This window comes from Pseudopipra pipra, chromosome 3 (genome assembly GCF_036250125.1).
Source record: "Pseudopipra pipra isolate bDixPip1 chromosome 3, bDixPip1.hap1, whole genome shotgun sequence".
Taxonomy (NCBI): domain Eukaryota; kingdom Metazoa; phylum Chordata; class Aves; order Passeriformes; family Pipridae; genus Pseudopipra; species Pseudopipra pipra.
The window spans coordinates 20,764,426-20,784,966 of record NC_087551.1 but is presented as its reverse complement, the minus strand read 5'-3'; the positions used below and the strand labels follow the sequence as shown (position 1 = coordinate 20,784,966).

At 40.1% G+C, this 20,541-nt stretch overlaps 1 protein-coding gene across 30 annotated transcripts in view; it reads right to left on the bottom strand.

Annotated features, from left to right (window-relative positions):
* Positions 1-20,541, bottom strand: part of ESRRG (estrogen related receptor gamma) — a 397,162-nt gene that overhangs the window by 287,324 nt on the left and 89,297 nt on the right. The window lies entirely within an intron of this gene.

The following is a 20,541-nucleotide window of genomic DNA, read 5'->3' as shown; positions in this document are numbered from 1 at the left end:
CAAGAAAAGGATGGGTCCTTGGTGGGTCTTACTCCCTTCCTGAGCATGACATCAAAGTATTTTTTCCAGACACTATAAAGCCAGAAGTGGATTTTAACCGCTGCACAACTTCACCAAAAACACCAAACAAGAATCTAACTCTATGCATCAAAAAGGAGTTTAGAATTCTTAAAAAGCCTGAGGATGTTTGCTTGATGAGTTTGAAGTTTTGTAGCTGTCATGTAAAAGATAAACTCCTCGTAGAACATTGCCATGCGCCTTCCAGGAGTGTACAATTAGAAACAGATGAATACAAGTTGAAGATTCATTAGAAAGCACACGCCCTCTCCCTATTTTGGTAGGATTTTTCCTTAAAGTAATATTTCTCATGTTTTGCTATCCCTTGATTTTTTTTTTTATTTTTTCTTTTTTTATTTCAAAAGCCCTAACTTTCTGTGTTCCTTTTGGGAAATTCCTCCATTCCCTGCCACTGTCAGGAAGGTGTTATACCCCCTACAACAGAGCCTAAAATCATTCCCAACATTCAGTACTGCAGCAATAATTCCCTCCTGGAAGAAGGAACATGCTTTCGTTTGTTTTGTTTCTTCTATCCTCTGATTAAAAGCAACAATGAGTCCAAAGGAGTTGTACAATACCATCAACTGTAATTGTTGCCTCTCACAACAAATGTGAAGGGGATCAGGAAACACACCCACCCTTGATTACTGGGAAAATATCAGGGATAAAAGATGTCAGCAGGGGCAAGTAATTCTGTTCATCAGCTTACAAAGACGAAGGTAAGAGAGACCAGCACCAGCCCTGCGTTCATTTACTGGGTGGATTTACAGCGGTTCGGAGGTTGCAGAATTACACAAGCAATTAACACTCTCTTGATTTTCCTGTCATAATCCTCTAGTCTGGGATGTTTTCAACTTTTTTTCTGATGTCTGCTGCTGGATGAAGAAGGCTGAGTGATGAAGGTGTCCATGAGGTGTGTGGTTGGGTTGGCACCTCTCAAGGAGCAACATCAGGCCAGTGGTACAAGGAACGCTGCTGGTTGCCAGAATTTCCAGACACCTAACATGACCAATGCTCTCTGCACCAGGAGTGACACTGCTGTACTCAATGGAGCTTTTTGAAGCCTCCCCCCAAACATTATATGCAGTGTCACTGTTTATTAAAGATAACTAATGCCCTAAGTCTTTATTTACTTCTGTTTATTGCTATTTTAGCAAGAATCACCAGAGAGCAGCTACGCTTCTGGTCCACCAGGGTTCTTTAATCACTGTTAGTAGGTAAAATCATGTGTGACAACTAATCCAAAAAGCAGATTATATTTATTTTGGCTACAGTGGCTTGCAATTCGTTAAAATCAACAAAGCCTTTTCATTAGCCCCCTGCTGATGTCCTAAAACCAGATATTTCAAGGGTCTCAAAGCACAGAGCTACACACACGCAGCAAAGCTGGGACTCACAGACTGGCTGTTGCCATACTTACTGTAAAATCTTATTAAAAACAACAGCAAACTTCTTATTTTCTTTCATAAAAGGGCTTAATTTATGATCTCAAATTCCAAAATCAAAATCTTAGAGGCAGGACTTCTTAAATTTCAAGAAGTATTAGTGAATCAACAATATAATTACCACTGAATTACTTGCTCAGGGTTGTGTGTTGTAAAAAAAGCTGTTGTAACACTGCAAGGAGTGAGATTACAGCTTCAACAAGTCTAAATATGAGCCTACGTGCTTGCTGAGCCCCCTCCATCCTGGAACCACATTTGAATAACTGAATTTCTAGTTACCAGTGTGATCTTGCAACTCTCATTCTCTGTGATATCATGATCTCTGGCCATAATGTCCTGACGACCCTGCCTCAGACCTGCGATCATGACAATATACGTTTGGGATCCCAGGTGTTCAGAGTAGATCCATACAAAAGCTAAGAGTTCTGTCTCTTCTCCAACCTCACTGCTCTTCAGACACTGACAGGAAGTTCACAAACCCAGACACAGCCTCACCATAACCAGCAAGGGCCACCTTTCATCCAGAATAGGAAATTAATGCATTAGAAGGCCACATAATTGATTTTTAATATATATATATTTATATATATATATGACACTGATTTACATCATTCAATTTTTCCCTCTTTTGTTATGAATTCCCTGAGTAACATACACATTTTTGGTCACTGCCATCACCCCCTGTCGGACAAGTGACTTAAACAACACCCTTGTCATTGTGAAAAAAGCCACTCCTGACCTGCATTCTACCATGCAGACATATTTATTTCCCACAGCTGGATGTGGACATGGATCTGCTTTGCAAATTTTCATGTCTACTGCTGAAGTGGAGCTCCTTGTTTGTCCCCCAAGCACAATCTCAAACATTGTCAAGGCCGATTATTAGACATCACTTCACACCAGCCTTTTCCAGATCTGCAAATCTCCAGCGGTTTAGAGGGAAGCCAAGAGCAGTCCTTTAGTGAGAGAACCATTCCTAAACACACGAGCCAGCACGGTGCCAGGCTGCCCCTGAGACAGGAGGGTCACTTCATCTCCTGCCATGCCACTGTCCTCCAGCTGGCTGCAGCCCCTCTAAGTTCACACTCTAAACACAGCAAACCGTCTGCTAAAGCAGAGAATAAAATCCAGCCTGGAAGGAAAACCAAGATACAAAGCTTTTCTCCAATGGCTAATCAGAGTTTTGTCCACAGGGAAAACTGAGCCCCATCTGATATACAACTTAGCGCTTTGGCTCTCCATAATTAAAACTATTGTTGCCATGGCAATACAAAGGCTGGTAAAAATATACACCAGGCTAATGTCATGCCTCTTTGGTGATACAATTTGTTGTCCCAGGCTGGCTTGTGCCAGGACGGAACAAAACGTGACTCGAAAATAGTTGACTTGACGAGGTTTGTTATTTAGGAGTCAGATGCTGTGTGAGCTGTAAGACCACTTTCTCAGGCTCCCTAACGTGACCACTAATCCTGTTAAAGTCAATAGCAGTTTTAAAGATAATTTCAAAGACAGCAGTTTTGATCCTACACTACTAAATTTCTCAAAGCACCGTAAAGAAAGAAAATATAAAAAACCCATATAGAGTATAATAAAGAATCAATCAGAAGGATTAACATACGTATTCTTAAAAATAGATACAAAATTAAAAGCAAAAACAAACACCCAGGGTTTGGTTGGCACTTATTTATTCATTTGAAACTGTAGTGTCTATTGAGCTTGTTATAATCAAGCAGGACTTAGAGGTCACCCAGTGACCTCTGAATAGCAGCAAGTAATCTGCTATTTATGAAATATCATAAAACATCACTCTTTCTCTATGGATACACACCTATATATGCATAACCCACACAGACACACCAAGAGGTTTTTTATATGACAGGACAACAATTTTAGGAGTTTTGTGACTTGTAGTCCAGTAATTTCTTCCTTATGTGGAAATCTCTAATCAGATTCCTGAGGTGCACAAGAGTCTACTCACGTGGAAAACTTACAGGTGCATCTGCTACTTTCAAACAGTTGTATGGGAATATCTGCTTCAACAAAAAGGTGAGCCACACAGACTTAAATAAAAATCCCATTAATGCCAATGTCTACTGACAACAGTCAGAGTTTTGCTTCTTTCTGGAACGGAAAGCTTCATATATGGCCCAAGCACAAACAAAGAGAGATGGCTGTGGGCTGGAAGGTGGGCAAGTGCATGGGAGATCCACTCAAGGAAGAAGGCAGTGACTTTCTTATTTCACCTGGATTTCTAATGGCTCTTGTGCTGCTGCAAAGCAAAGTATTTTCTGTTATCCAAATCCCAGCATGAAGTTTCTGCGCAAGTGCTTTAGCTGCCATGTGGCCCCTGAAGGATCAATTACAGATGAGGGGACTGATGATGGAAGATCTCTGGGACCATCAGGGTTAAGCAGCAGGACAGAGTAGGGGGTGTAGAATAAGAAAGGTCAGCAATGGCATTTATGGAGAGGGACCAGGAAGACCTGTTTCAGAGAACTGATACCACATGGAGACTCTTTTCTCAGAGAGCAGCCAAAAGAAACCTGGGCACTTCCCTAAGAAACAGATCCAGCACCAAAGTCCAAACAGTATGGTCCAGGGGATGCCTTAAAGGCAGATGGTAACTGGGATCATGATGGCGTAGGTGTATATGCCACAGTAATATAAAGAATTCAAAACCCAATGCTTTACCCCCCCACTGTTCTCCCCATAAGAAAGAAGAGAGACAAAAAAAAAAGGCATCATAGCAGTTGGACACATTGCTTTATACACTCCTGGAAAGAGTTCATACGGTCTGGTCATTAGCAAATGATAAAATTCTATAAAAAACATATGAGGCTATGAAAAAAGAATGGGAGGAAAAACTAATGGACCAGAAGAAGAACAATAAACTGGCAGATGGGAGGTCCCAGCTCAAGAAGAATTTGAAGGAATGGAGAGATGTATTCTTGGAAGAGAAAGGGTACATCAGGTAGCTGACATATTGAGTTTCCAGGAAAAAGGGGAGAGTATTAATGACAGTGCAGCTGACGGTTTCAGCAGCTACCAACGAAATGATTTGCCCTTCTTTTTCAGCTGAAGAGGTGACAGTGTGGATATGGCAGCTGATTTACATACATCATCATAACTTTCATAGGAATATCAAATTTCTTTATAAGGACTTGTAGTACCAGCTTTGCAGGTCAGTGTCAACATCTAACAGAGCCACTAGAGACGAAGGGGAAGATTCAGAGGGGCACCGAGGTGGTTAAACAGTGCTTAACCTGAATCTAATTGCCTAATTAAAAAAAGATTCCAAAATCTCCCGCTTCAGTAACTGTAAATGCATCAGGGCTAACATTTACGACCACAAAGATCACCAGAACCAGTTCCTGCTACCCTGGCAGCTGTGTGCCTGTCACCTCCCTGAACTTCACTGTGATCCGATACAGGCAACTCAACGGTGCCTTTGTTGTGAAGAGGCCCAGTCCCAAAGGCGAGCTTGGGCTACTATGATCATACACTGATGGTGCCCTCTTTCCTCAGCCCTGCTTTTTGCCAGTGACTCTCCAATATAAAATACACAAGTTCTGCCATAACAGAAGAGTGGCTTCTGTGCAAGGCATCTGTCCCCAGCTATTGCAAGAAGGCCAGCTGACTGCACAGGCCCGTCTTTGCTGGCCTGAACTAAATCTTTGCTTTGGTTCAGCCCACAGCAAACAGTAATTTTTTTAGGGATTACAACACGCTAAACTGGAAGCACATAAGGTGACCGAAGGGATAACTAAACATTGCCCCAGAGTTTCATTTCAGTTTTGGTGATTTTAGCATACCAAATACAAAACTATTTGTAGGATTGGGCCTTAATTGTACACAAACCCTTGCCCAGTATGAGGAACAAGGAACGGGCACCATGAAAGCTCAATAACAGCAGTTTCCAACCATAAGCCGGGTTTACTAATACATCAGGGCTTTAGAACATACAAAACAATTAAGGAACCAAGACGGTGTTTGCTATTCTTCCCAGCCTGACTTTATTATGTTCTCACCATTTGCAGATGTCCCATCTATTTATGACGTTCTTTATGGCATGTAGATTTTGTTACAACAAAAATTCAGGTTGTGGATTTTTGCCAGTGACAAGCTGATGTTGCTCAGAGCAGCATTAAAATGCTATCATGCTGTTAGATTAAGTAACCTATTTTCTCTACTAGCACAGATTGTACTTTAGTTTTGCCCTTACACCTACCAAATTGCTGTTTCTTGCAAGATTTTCTTTTGAAGGTAGTTGCCAATCTCCAAAACAATGCTATTTTCACCAAATGAAAGAGGAGTTTGTAAAGGAGTACACTAAGAACAGGAGCTGGACCTCTTTTATATTTCAAAAATAATACTAAAAAAAAGGGCAGTAAGTCAAAATAGCAAGTTGTATTTCTTCTTTACTTTTAAGCAAGGACTCTCACCTCCCATGAGATGACTCATGAGATATTGCCACATGTGTTATTTTGAAACAGGTTTTATAGAGTAAGTAGCTATGGTAGGTGCCCCATAGATGTACCTGTACCTGTACCTGCTGACATAACAACAACTAATGATTTAACATTTTTTCTCCCTTTGCTACTTTCCACTTTTAACCTTCTGAAAATCTCTCACTCCTCTCTGTCAACCATTCAATTTGGGGCATTTTCATCTGTAGTTCTTTAAAGGGAATAGTCTGTGATAGAGACAATGAGACCAGAAATGAACGGATACAGTCAAATGTGGACACAGGCATTCCAGCTAGGACAATTCTAGGACATTAAATATAAATACTACATAGGCTGGAGAAGTTAAAAAAAAAAAAAAAAAAAAGAAAAACTGAAAAAAAGAGACCAAACTACAAGAAACCAGTGGCATCGATTAGCTGATTAGTTTGCCAGTGAGTGATTAGTCAGAAAGGCTGGAATTAGTCAATGCAGCCCTGTCTCCCATGAATAAAATGTGGGGAGGACACCCTTTCCCACCCTCAGTGACAGATGATATCTGTTTTCTCTTTCGAGTTTGAATTTAAGAGCCACTGAAGCTCAGCAAGTGTATATTCTGGCTCAAATGAGCTGAAAATTGCATTCAATTTGAATTTCAAAACCAGAGGAGAAGGAGGAATGAGGGGAGAGAGAGGGAGAGAGCTCAGCAGGACCCATCAAGCCAGGTCCCTCTTGCAGCAGGTCCAGCTGCACCCAGGCAGGCTGTGGAGCTGAAACCCAGGGCATGATGCAAAGGAAAGAGCATTGCTGGACAACAGCCCAGTTCCAGTTTAAAAATAAACGTTTTGCTGTCAGGATCAAAGCAAACTCTGCTTTTATGTATATTACAAGCTATACCTTCAGAAGAAAAAGATTCTTTTGGTTACTTGAGCAGAGAGAGGCAGCGGGAAGGTAGGGCTGGCCAGAGGGAGGGGTGTCCAGCTTTCCCACTGGAAAATCCTCAGTAATTCAGACTACTCTGAAAGGACTTGCTATCCCCTTGAAAAGAGCATACACACTGAATGTAGGCACTGAATTTTCCTGAACGCAAGGTTCATTTAAGGTTGCACTTTTTAGCATGGGGTAACACTTAATTTATGTCTTCGTGGGTGAAGGGATTATTTCCCCTTCCCTTCGTGCATTAAATTTACAGTTATATCTGATGACACTGAAAGAAATGAAGTTATGCCTGCAACCCAAATATATCCTGTAATTTGATGGCATGATAGCAGTTGGTCTCTTCAATGGAACTGATAATGTCCAATATTCAGTATAAAAATGATAACATACCAAATCAAGACATTCTTCAGCAAATTTCTTACTGACTTCAGTGTGTAATTTGACCCAAGGGTTTGGAGTAGTAATAAAATAATTACAATTAATCATGGCTAATAATTAATAACGTAAGGATTAAAATGTGTCCATTTACACATTCAGGATCAGCATTTTCTATGTACCCTTGAGACACTTTTAGCTTCCCTTCCCAAACAGAATGCTTGCAGTAGCGTTTAGAACTGGAGAGTCCAGCCATCAGAGAAACTGGCTTTACTTTGTCTCATGATATTCATTATATGGCATTACATTCACAGATAGAAGGGTCCCAATAACATACTCATATTCTCTGATGCAGTTAGATTTCAAAGCTCAATTATGTTATTACAAGGTTTCTCCCTTTTTTCCAACTAAGTGTTTCTTTCACTGATAAATCAGTAAATTGCCAGCTTTACATATGTATGTGATGTGAGTCAGGATCCAACCCCACAAAACAAACAAACAAACAAAAAACCCAAACCAAAACAAAAACAAAACATGAGGTCAATTTTCCTGGCCATTGAATCTAATAAAAGCTCCCAGGCAAGAGTTAAGCACACACTAATAGATATACTTTGGTATGCTGTGCCTTTAGCAAGTCTTAGATTTCCCTCTATGGCAAAAGACTGTATTAACACACAAAGTGAGCTAGCGTGCTGGTTTAAAGTTTTCCCATCACCAAAGCAATTTTGACCAGTTCTTTTGGCAGATAAAGAGACAATGTGAACATCTCTAAATTCTGTTAGCAAACTGCACCACACAGAAGAAAAGTTTCAAAATACTGCAGTCACCTGGATAAAATTGCATATATACTTGAAACCACTTGAAAAAGCTCTTACACATCGTTGTGCACCACACTGGTCAGAGGAACTACTCAAAGTACAGGGCACTTTGTAGATATCCAAATATGCAACTGTATGCCTTGTTTTGGAAGGCATTATTGGGTATTATTGTTTCAAGTTTCATTCTTGCACTGTCTTCTTGCTGCCTAGATTGTAATGCCCCAGAAACACTGAACTCCTGTCTCCATGCTTCTCCCCATATGCTCTCATTTCCCTAAATACAGACCCCAGAGGTTCATTTCTGGAAGAGAAGACATACACAGGGGAAGAGGAGACATACACAGACCCATCTCCATCACTCATTTCTCAAAGAAAACTTTCTTTGTAAATCAGATTATCTAGCATTACAATGCTTACTTTACTGAAGATGATACTCACTTTACAGGAGAGAGAACAATAAACATGCAAAATATATGGCATACTCCTGACAGATCAATCTTCATACTGGAGCTTCTATTCTAACCAATAACACATAATAAGAGTATTAGCCTGATGACAGCATTGCATTAAATAACTCCATGGCTTCCAGACCAGAGCCAAACCACGTTCAGTCCGCTCTGGTCCATGTGCACCTACTCATGTGGACATGCCCCTGATGGTGCTCTGCTCTTCCAGCTGGAAAGGCCCTGCCTGATCCTGCTATGGCTGTTGGCGCTCAAACTGCTCCGTGGCCTTAGTGCCATTAGCAGGCAGCAGAGAACACCGAGCGAGCGTGGGTGACAAACACGGCATCAGAGGAATATACTTGACAATTTCTCCAAGGTACTGGACACTGCAGTAGTTTAGCTGAATGGCATGCATGCCCACGTAATGCTGCAAAGTCAAGAAGACCTTATGTTATTTACTAGGTGAGTGCTGGTTTCATGTACTAAAATACTTTATCGAGATGATCTCTACGACTTGCCTGTTTGGTAAAAAAAAAAAAAAAAAAAAGTTCCCTATTTTTTTTTCTAGAGACATCATCCCCTTTCCTAGTTGAATATCACTTATTCAACATTGCATGATTAACATCATGAAACATGGACATACCTCACAAAAATAACCCTAGGAGGAATAATCATTTCACGTGGAAGTCACCTTCCACAAACTTTTCTTCAGTCCTTTAACTCATTGTTATCAAAACCAGGGAGGCATGAAAGTCAGGCAGACTGCAAATCAGAGTATGAATGCAAAACCCACTAGATGAGAACTCTGCCACTATTTTCTCCTATGCAGCATTTTACACCAAAAATGTTCTTATTGCAGCAATATTTGTGGTAAGAACATGCTGCCTCTCCAAGTCTAGAGAAAAAAAGGAGAAAAATATTGCTGGGTTTTCTTGTTGTTAATTGGGACCACCTTGGTTTTGAATAATTTACAAGGTAAATTATAAAGGGTGAGTCTTTATTAATGACATCACAGAGATTCAGCAAATCCATGCTGTCCAGTGAAATTACTCATTCCGCGGAAACAATGCTGCTCTCGGAGGCGGCATGACAAAGCCTGCAAACAAGCAACATGGTGGAAAACACTGATCCATGGCTGCCCTGAGAAGACCACATCCCTCAGAGAAGAGGAGTGTGAATATACACAAGTCTCCCCAAAGCCCTTCTTGGTACCGATCCCAACCTCAACCTGTTAAAGTCCATCCCTGGTTGTTATGGCACAAGGCTGCTGATGATTTATTAAGAGCTCTTAGCTCCATCAGACAGTTTACAATTAACAGCTTCTCCTTTTCTTAAATATAAATAAATACATAAATGAAATCAGAGCTGCTAAGTGCTGGGTGTACCTAAAGCTTCGATGACATCACCGGCAACTGCCAGTCACCCAGGATGCAAAAATAAATAAGGGATGCGGGTGGGGGGAGTAGAGGGGGAGGCAGGGTATTTACTCAATCAGTACCTATTTTTGAATTTCCTTCAAGCTGGCTTGGACCAAGAGCCATCAATTATTTAAAAGAAGTAACATGATGCTTCCTTTGTTGAGGCAAATCTGCAAGCAGACCCCAAGAGAGAATAAAAAATGAATTAGGCAGAATTTATTAGTGCGCTTGAAGAAAACAGATTCAGCTATCGGAGCTGACTGTGGTTTTAAAAATAGTGTATTTCTGCCCATGAACAATAGTTTCTCTCTTTCTCCTTTACCCCACTAGATCCTCAATAATCTCACCTCTCACCTCTCCTTATGCTTTCTTTTTTCTTTTTGAAGAGGGCTTAACACTGGAAGAGGCATCAATCATTCCTTAAACTTCTTCCTTCTTTTCTGACTTGACTTGATGTATTGTCTTCATTTAAATTACAAATATACTAATCTAAAACACTGTTTACCAAGCAGCATATTAAATGAAAGATGCAAGAAATTGCATCACTCACATTTTAAAAATGACTTTAGACTCAGGGACACATAAAAACAACGAGACAGGATGATCTGCCTTGGTTGCTATATTTCAATCCTAGCAAATAAGATTCAGTTCCTGTGGTTTTCTGCTCAGGACACTGCTAACCCCCATTCAAACAAATCCTACCAAAATCAGTATAAAACCTCCTCCTTGGCAGATGTCAGTTGGAGTTCCTGCAACACTCCAGGAAAGTGCAGAGCCAATGAGATCAAGGTCTCAGTCCCTGGGTCTGCACCTGGTCAGTCACGGAGTTCACACCTGAGAGAGTCACTTCAGGGCTTTGAGCAAGGATCTGGCCATGCCGGAGGCTGCAGCACAGATAGAAAGCAAGTTGAGGCTGATTTCAAACCCAGTGACAGCACTCAGCCACAGGAACTACAACAGCAAAGGAACGCTTGCAGGACAAAAAAAAAGCACTGTCTTCACTCAACGGTTCCCTGCTGCATCCTTCACACCAGGGAAACGATGCATTTAGATCATTTTGGGTGACCTTTTGTGGCATCCAGCAGCTGGAAAGGGCAAATGCCGCTTTACGAAAACATGGAGCTCGCTTGCGCGTGAGCGCAGCAGGGCGGACACACTCAGCCCTCCTCCTGGTATTGGGGCTCCTTCCCCTCGGCCTCAGGGTGGTTGCCAGCAGCTGGGAGGCTCGGCTGAGGCTTCCTCACTTGCCCCTCTCCTCCTGGGAGGGGCTGGGAGCAAAGGTGCTGGCACTCTCCACAGCACAGTGAGAGTGCAGGGCGGTCATGGCTCGGCAGGGATGAGCCTCAGGAATCGGGTTTTAGGCTGCCTCCTTCTCCCCCTTCTCCAACCCCCCAAAAAAACAAAGGTCATCACTTACTAGTACCTCTGCTGGTAGGGCTTGATTAAAAGCACTCTTAGTCCAGAAGCCAAATAAGTTTGATACAAACTGAGACCATAGCCTCAAGGAGTATTATCTCGTGTTACAGAAATTACTGGAACATTACTTATCAGCACAAGCCTGAAAGAAATTACAAAGCTTTGGAAACAGAGACCATTAATGGCCAGATATGTTTGTGTTTCCTCAGATTAGCTCAGAGAAGAGACCTTTTCACAGATATGGCCTAGTGTCAGGCATAACAACATGGATTGTGAATCACAGACTCACAAAATAGTTTTGGTTGGAAGGGACATTTAAAAGTCATCTAGTCCAACCCCTCTGCAATGAGCAGGTGCATCTTCAACTAGACCAAGTTGCTCAAAGGCCCATCCAATCTGACCTTGAATGTTTTCAGTGATGGGGCATCCACCACCTCTCTGGGCAACCTGTTCCACTGTTTTACCACCCTCATTGTAAAAAATTTATTCTTTATATCTAATAGATCCTCTTGTAGTTTAAAACCATTACTCCTTGTCCTGTCACAACAGGCCCTGCTAAAAAGTTTGTCTCTATCTTTCTTAAAGGCCCCCTTTAGGCACTGGAAGGTGCTCTAAAGTCTCCCTGGAGCTTTCTCTTCTACAGGTTGAACAATCCCCGCTCTCTCAGCCTTTCCTCATGGGAGAGGTGCTCCAGCCTCTGATCATTTTTGTGGCCTTCCTCTCAACTCACTCCATCAGGTCCATATCTCTCCTGTGCTGATGCAGAGCTGGATGCAGTACTGCAGGTGTGGTCTCACAAGGGTGGAGTAGAGGTGCTCGACCTGCTGCCCACGCTGCTTTTAATGCAGCCCAGGATGTGGTTGGCTTTCTGGGCTGCAAGCAATGCACCTGAAAGGCTGAGCGCTTGAATACAAGTTACCCTCTTACAATTAGTAACGCAGAGGGAATGAAAACAACGAAAAATATTTAAACAATTCTACAGATTACTTTTTTTAAAGGAAAATATCTATATTTGGTTGTGGGTGGTGCTGACCACAGGGGCAGAGCACGAAGTCCAGCTTACCTCACCAGGTGCTAGCAGTGGTACCATGGTGGCCCCTACTTCTCCCCATTTCCCACACCGTGTCCCACACAACCCTCAGCACACGCTGCAGTATCTCACTGGGAATGGTCTGGTCTTGCTGGCATGCAAGAACCTACACAAAAGCAGTTCCTTGTTTCTCAGACATTCGTCACCCATGTGGTGCCCTGAACAGATGCCCCAGCCTCCTGAGGGAACAAAGGTGCTGCAGGACCTTCTTTCTCCAAAAGGCATTGACTTCAGGCTGCTCTCTAAAAATCATAACAATCTTCTATTCCAACCACTCGAGTTCACAAAATCCCCACTGGATTCTGATTGCACATATTTATTTGGTACCTCTGTGGGCCTTTTGCTAACCTAAACATGATTATGCATCATAAATCTAAATACATTCATGAATTTGCCTTTGAATAAATACTATAAGGGTAGGATCAAGTTTCACACTATTCTGCTTTCCTTTTTCACTTCACACCAGATGCCTCTCTTGGGCAGAAGAAGAAAGAATTGAAAAGACCTAACTCAAGTGAACATGAAAGCTGACACTGGGAGGTGCCAAGGCAACATCATTCCACTTCTCTTCCTCACCTCTTCCTCTCTGGTAACCACAAGATCCTGAATGCCAAACTTTGGAAAATATCCTTGCAGAGGTAGCATCTGCTCCCTTGGCATACTTCTTGAGCAGTTGTATTGGCAGCTTTAGGTTTGTCCAAGTCTATCATATGACAAGAGTGCAGATGGGTTGCCTTGGATGCTTTGTCTTCCTGGATGCCATTTTCCTTTTATTAACATTTTATTCTAAGGAAACATATGTACAAATCTGTATGTGGAAGGTTGTATGTACACACAATTTCACACCAGTGAGGGGTTTTGTCTAGCTTCTCTCTAGATTTTTTACTAACATTTAGCTTGGATTCTTGCAAGGGCCCTGACTTTTATTGAAGTCAGTATGTGGCATCAAGCAGATTAGGCCCTCACTGTGTGGATCTGCATTTCAACCAGCTATTCTTCCACAAGCCATAACTTTTCCCATCTGTGTTGATCTTTCTTCGCAAATTAACACCTGAGTCCTCAGAATATTAGATGTGTAGGAAAGCTGCTCATTTCGAGTTAAATTCTGCTCCCACTGAAATCAGTGGGAGTTTTGCCATTTGTCCATTATTCAGACAAATAAATAGCACAGTTATGACACAGTTGCCATATATACTGGAACCAGTCTTTTTCTCTTGCTTTCTTAGCTTTATTTTCCCATCTTATCTCCCATGCACTAATCACACAGCCACAAGTCTGAATACACTTTTTTTTTAACTGTAAAAAACACTACTTAGTTCAAATTAGCCAGTAAATTGCAAAATGCGACACGATAAAAGTAAAGGATTCTGAGGGAAAGGCGGATGAGGCCATCTAATAAAACAGAAATACAGAACAAAGAAGGAAGAAAAAAACCCAAAAAAACCTCCAAAATAATCTGAATAGCATATTCCTAACTTTTCTGAAAGATCTTGTGAGAGTATTTGTTAGAATGTTTCATGAATACAGTATGAATGGTTTTCAAAGGTATTTTAAATGAAATGTAAACCAGAAGTGCAATACTCTAAAATCAGGGTGCATTTTCTGAGCGTGTTGTAATACGCCAATCTGTTATTTCCTGGGCAGATAAAGGCATAGAGCAATAAAACTACAAGCTATCTTTCCATTCATTGTAACATGCTGTTCCAACACGGCACAAAATATACTGACAGGTGTCCAAAACAGACAAAAATCTACCACCCTGTATTCACCTTCTCAGGGAAAAGCTTGAGAAAGCCTCAACTTACATTGGACAAGAGACACCAAACATGGGCTTTGATGATGGAAGTGAGAAGTTCATTTCAGAATATAAAGATCTGAATTAGAATCCCAGATATCTATAGCTAGAATCTATGAAAAATTATGAAACTGACCTCTCCACTGGGATTTTCACCCAGACTGAAGAAAGGGAATGTTTGCTCTAACCTCTCTTTACAATGGCAGCACGAGGAATCGTGATTGATAAATCTGAACAGTTATTTACCACTTCTTTACAATGAGATAGTGAACTGGTTAGGATTCAGAGAGATTTTGGGGATTTGGGCCCAACCATAGCATTGAAAAAAAAAAAACCAAACAAACCAGCCATGTGCTCCTCGCCCTGACTTCACTTATATTTTCAGATCTTTGTGCTGGTTCACTCATGTTCCCCTTCACTATCCTACTCACATACAGCACCTCCTCTGAATTATTCCCATTGTTCACCAGTTAAAAATGTCCTCTGACAGGAGCAGAAGAGCTTAAAAGTCAAGTGCCAGAACTTAAGGAGGTTTGCAGAGAGTGGATCTGTAGATCACAGAATGGATCAGTAGTGGATCACCTTTCTTCATCTCAGAGGAGTCTGTGCCTCTCAGGTCAACATGGGACATGCAGATCCTTCAATTCTAATTCATCTCCAGTGAACAAATATGGTAAGGACATAAACTTGTTCGAGAAAATTATAAAGTCAGTTTAACATGATTACTAAATATTCTATGAGGGTATAATTTGGCTCACATAAGTGAATAGTTTCAACTTCCACTAAAGTGGACAGAATACCCTTTTAAAAGGGAATATTATGGCATGATAGTTATTATCCAAGTAAGGGAATTGCATTTTGTACTCTTTACCATAGTATACATGTGTCATAAACCTTGATAAACTTATATGTAATGCTTCTAATACAAAACATACACATAAGCACACATTCATATCATACACACACAATAAACATATCCACCTTAGATAAAATAGTATATACTTTTGAGCACCTCTCATGAGACCCACAGTAATCCAAAATACATAAACGCTTATGTAAGGTATCATCAAAGGAAGCAATCATATTTAACTGAGAAATGAGAAAAACAAGACAGTAAATAAACTTGTCCATACTTGAACAAGCACTCTAGGAGTGCTGAGAATAAAACCTAGAACTCTAAACCACAAAACATCATCCTTGTCATACTCAGCATGTGCAATATAGCCAAAAATTACATAAACCCTTTTATGCCACTGCAAGTAAAAATGTCAGCACGAAAGACTGGGAATAATTAATTTTGCATTTCAGCAGATACTTTTTTTAGATGTTGCATGTTGGATAGATTGTTATACGTAATCTTCAGAAATTTTCCTTTTCAGACACACAGTGTTTAAGGTTTTCACTTGTGTGTAGACCTCAAGAGCTCTGAGAAAGAAAAAGGAATTGGATTTGTGTTTCTGATGTCCGGAACAAGAGCTTTGAGCTAATGCCTAAAATGGGGTGACAGTCAATCACAAACTCCTTAAAAGATATAACCTGTCAATTGTTTTTCTAAATTAAAAGTATGGAAAAAATTGGATTAACTTTTTAATATTTTCAGAATAAACAAAACCCAGTTTCAGTGAATTGATGATCCCCTTTGCTCCTTCTTTCCTTAAACAATGTAAAGTTACACCTACAGCAGCTTGCCATGTGTACTTCAGCAAGAGAGGTTAAGCTGATAAGTGGCTCCTTATCACAGACCTTTCCTTTAAAGAAGGGTCTGGGGAAGCCAACAGTTCTGGTTGCAATTCCCAGGTGTTTCAGAGATAGAAGACGACCTCTAAAAAAATCCAGAAAAATCCAGAAGACTCCAAAAAAACCAACCAACCAACCAACCAAAAAAAAACCAGGCAAGGAACAAAGTAGAAGACCATCACGAATGACCAGTCCCCAACAGCAGGTAACAGCCATTACACCTGTTGTTTAATATTTTTATGCATGTCAGCATTATTATAAATAGTAATAACATGTATCTAATATACATGCAAGCACTGTTTTTTAAATTGCAGTATTTGGCAATGCCACTAAATATTTAAATACTCTTTAGCACAAGGGATTCTCAACAATGACAACTATGAAGTACTATTTGTACTCCCTGGTATGTACAAATACACTGTCAGCTCCCTGCATTTTCATTTAGCATCAGAAACAGCTTTCCAGGGACTTAGATACTGCTTTAAGTGTCAATATCAGTGTTACTATTTATAGTGCTATAAACTACATTTTGAGTTATATTGGTAAAGTTAAGCTTAGGTAGCACTTCTAGCATTAATACCTTAATATAGAAATATTGCTATAAATGTAGTTTACAATTTGGAACATAAACACAAATCCAGTGTTACTAATAGATCACCTTCCAGACTGCATAAAAACACACTGCCAAAGTGTATTTTATGCAATACACAATGGAGCAAAATGCAACGATATGGATGTATTTAAATTTCCCATTTTTACACTGTCACTCAAAAACTTTTCTTCTTCCTTTTTTTCCTAGCTTATCGATCTCAAGAGCTTGTGATAGCATTTCAGTTGCTTCGCTGAGCCATTTTTAGCTTCTGCTTCTTTTTTTAAAAGCTAAATCAGGGCTCAAATGCCTCAATCAATTTAGCTTTTTCAATTAGAGAAGAAAGTTAAAAGAAAACCCTGGGACATGATAAACTACCAAATTTTAGCCTCTAGGTTTTTTGTGTTATTATGGGGTTTTTTTCTTAATATCAATAACATCCCTTTACATAATAATATCCCTTATGTTTATGGTTAGAATTTTATTCATAGCAAGATGACTCCAGTAATTTTCACCGAGAGGCACAGTTTGAATTTACCACAGCTCGTTCATCAGGAAGCAACGCATGTGGATAGGCAGTAACTCTTTGCACCCTCGTAGCTGTGAACTCTGGCAACACCCTGGAGCAGCTCAGTGATTGCAGTGGAGAATATTATGAAATGCATGACCTTTTGCAACACTGCATGATACAGAAGGAGTCCAAGACCTTCGTGAGAGCCAAAAAGCCCAATCTTGAAAAAGATTCCATCACAGTCCCAGATTAAGACTGATGTACACTATCTGTACAGAATAAGTCTTTTAAAATGGTACTTCAGAAGAGCCAGAGGCTGCCCCAATGCAGATCAGTATCAACAGAAATAAATGAGGTATTACGGGGGAGATTCCGATCCCTTGAATTCTACTTAAGTGTATAGACTACACAGAAGCTCGGGTGAAGTCCTAATCCTCGCATCCTGTTCTGGCGCTCACTTTAGGCAGCTCACTTGGTTTTCCTTAGGCATTTTTGGTACTTTGGGGGACGAGAAATTCACCTTACTTTGGGCACGACAACCTGAGATAGCTAATAAGAAAACTAAAAATTGAGACCAGCAGTCTGCACTTCATTTCAGTCTTCTCTTCAGGTTTAATTTAAGTGTTAATTTGATCAGTCGTCATCCAGATCATTGGATCATATTTAACCTTACTTAGATACACAATTTTTGTGAGTACAGGGATGCACTGCACTTGAGTATAGCCATCTGTAATATAGGTATAAAAGAACAGGTAAGTTCAAGGGAAATGTTTTGCAATTATTAATTTAGTCATGCAAGAAGAGTATTTGGAGAATTTGATAGACAATACTAAAACACAGTTAAAACCCGTTCTCTTAAATGTGATTTTTTTATTACCTTTTTCTTTCTTTTCAAATTTAAGCATATTTTTTTAGGTCCATAATAGGCAGTCACTTCTGAAACAACTGGTAAGACATAACCAGATCTAATAGTTGGGGTGATTGCCTGATTATTTAATCAAAATTGTTTTTAGGCACTTCATTAGGGTTTTAATGGCAAATGGCAACACACAATTAATTAGAAAAACCTTCAGATGCTGGAAATCTTGTCCTGAAACACTTGTACCCTGTGCACATGCAATTCTTCTGATCAGGTGCCAAGAGGAAACACAGGCTGTTGTGCTCTATTAGTGGCTCAACCTGCATCATTTAGGAACTGGTGGATCCTATAACTAATTGCCAGTATTGCAAAGGATTGCACAGAGATTAAGTAGCAGTCACACCCAGTCATAATTTAACGAAAATATTCAAGTGATGAACGAGCAGTGTGGTCATGGTCATGGATCTCAGAGTTGTTCTGAACCTTACTATCACGTTTTCCTTTCTGTGAGGGGCCTGTGCCAGGTGGAGTGATCTTTTCAATACCACAGAGACTTAGTGCTAGCAATAAGATTTTTGTTAACCTCATTACAAATACTTCTGTTATTGTAGTAACTGGTAATGGAGACAAAGGTAGACAGAGAGAAGTAAGGCAGCATGTGAGTCCCTTTTTTAACAGCTAAAAGGGAAAAAGATGGTAATTAATTTCTGAACAGACGCCAAAACTAATTTGGCGTATCTTGTATGTGCTTATTTTATTCACTAGAAATTCATTTTGCTCCTTAATATAGTTGCAGAGACCTGCATGAATACAAAGATAAAGCAAGGTCTTTAGAAACAGGGTAAGGCACTTGGTGTTGGCACCCCCTTAGTCCCAAAAATAATCAGTCTCACAGCTATTCCTCACAATGCTGAGGTTTTGCATTGCCCATTCTTAGTGCAGGTATGAGCATTTATTATTATAAACATATATTTTAAGAACAATAAGGAAGTGATGAATTGGCCACTTGCAGTTTTCTTGACAGCAAGGTGAAATGGTAGCTGCAGTGACCAGGGGATGTCCTGGTTCCTCCTTGCAGAAAGGTATTCAGCGCACGTAATAATTATTCATCCATCTCGTTCACACTAAAGGCATCGGCAATGCAATTTTAGCCTGATAATCAAGACCATATGACAAAAACCAAGGCCATTAGGGACCAATTTCAAGTATTCTCTGCAAGACAATGATTTTCCAACTGCACTTACATATGCTGAATAGTTACTTCTGCACGACCGCACCTGCTCTCATTTATGTAACCCTCCATCCTCTCCCCTTTTTTCTATCCCTTCTTTTCTTGTAATGCAAAGAAGGAAAGTTTCAAAGGATTGCTGGAATCTTCCTAGAAACAGATTTGATTTATTTATATTTCTGGCTGGCCACATGCTGTGAGCAAATAAGAATCTGGCAAATGTAGAAGTTAGTTTGTGCTAATGTCAGACCAAATTCTACCCTCAACAGACTTTGTGGGGCTGCATTAATGTAAATGAGAGCAGGATTTGGCCCAACACTTTCATTCACTTCCTATACATATTCAAATTAAATGAATATTTTGTACAATCTCTTCCTCCCTCTACATACACATGCATAATTCTGTCTCAGACTCTAGTCTCAGTCACAATGGTGACTTCATGTGAGCTTTTTCCTGAGTTTATACTGGAGCTGCACATCTGAACAAGATGCATCAGGACTACTTGTTCGAGTAAAGCAAGCAGAATATGGCCCTTGGTCTCCAAGTCAAGTCTGCTGTAGAGTAATAATTTTGTTCCTTAATTACTTTCTGCTTATTTTTGACTGTACCATTTCAGTGCCAGTCACATAATAATGTCACCTTTGAAAATACTATGATGTCACTGTAAATCAGAGTCCCATAAGGTTAAAGGCTTCAGTTGCAGAAAGGGAAAAAAATGCCAAAATTATTTTAAAATTACCCACCGTGTAACTCAAAGACTGTAACATCTTTTAATATTAATGGTCCTAAAGAAATGAATACACCTTCAAGCTTTTTCAGATATAACTCAAATATTAAAAGGAATAATAAACTCCATTACTAATGATGCAACAACCTCTTCTGGCGGAAGAGAACCTATAAAATTAGTGAGTTAGAAGTAAAAAAGGCAAGAGTGTACCAGGAAATGACCCTGTAATAATACACCTTAGATCCTCATCCCGTAAACCTTTATTTGCATGAGTGATCCTGTCTCACATAAGAAGTGCTATGGACTCCAACAGGCAATCCGTACAAGTGAAAATTATTCATGAATTTGAATAAGAGAGTATACGATCATCTTCTAGCCTTCTCTTCTCTGTCAGTGATCAATCTTCTTGCTACAACCCACCCCCTTCAGATTTAAAATTAAAAAAAAAAAAAATAGAATCTTTTGAAAACTGAAATTAAGTTGGATTTCTCAAAGCAAAGACTTGGTCCCAAACTCATTATTAGAATGGGAAGAAATACTTCCGGATCATGTCCGTTTTCATGTATATTCTAGGTCTGTTTTTTAGTTGTATCCTATAATAATTTAAGGCAATGACATCAGAAAGATCAATGCAGCTGCATCCTAGTAT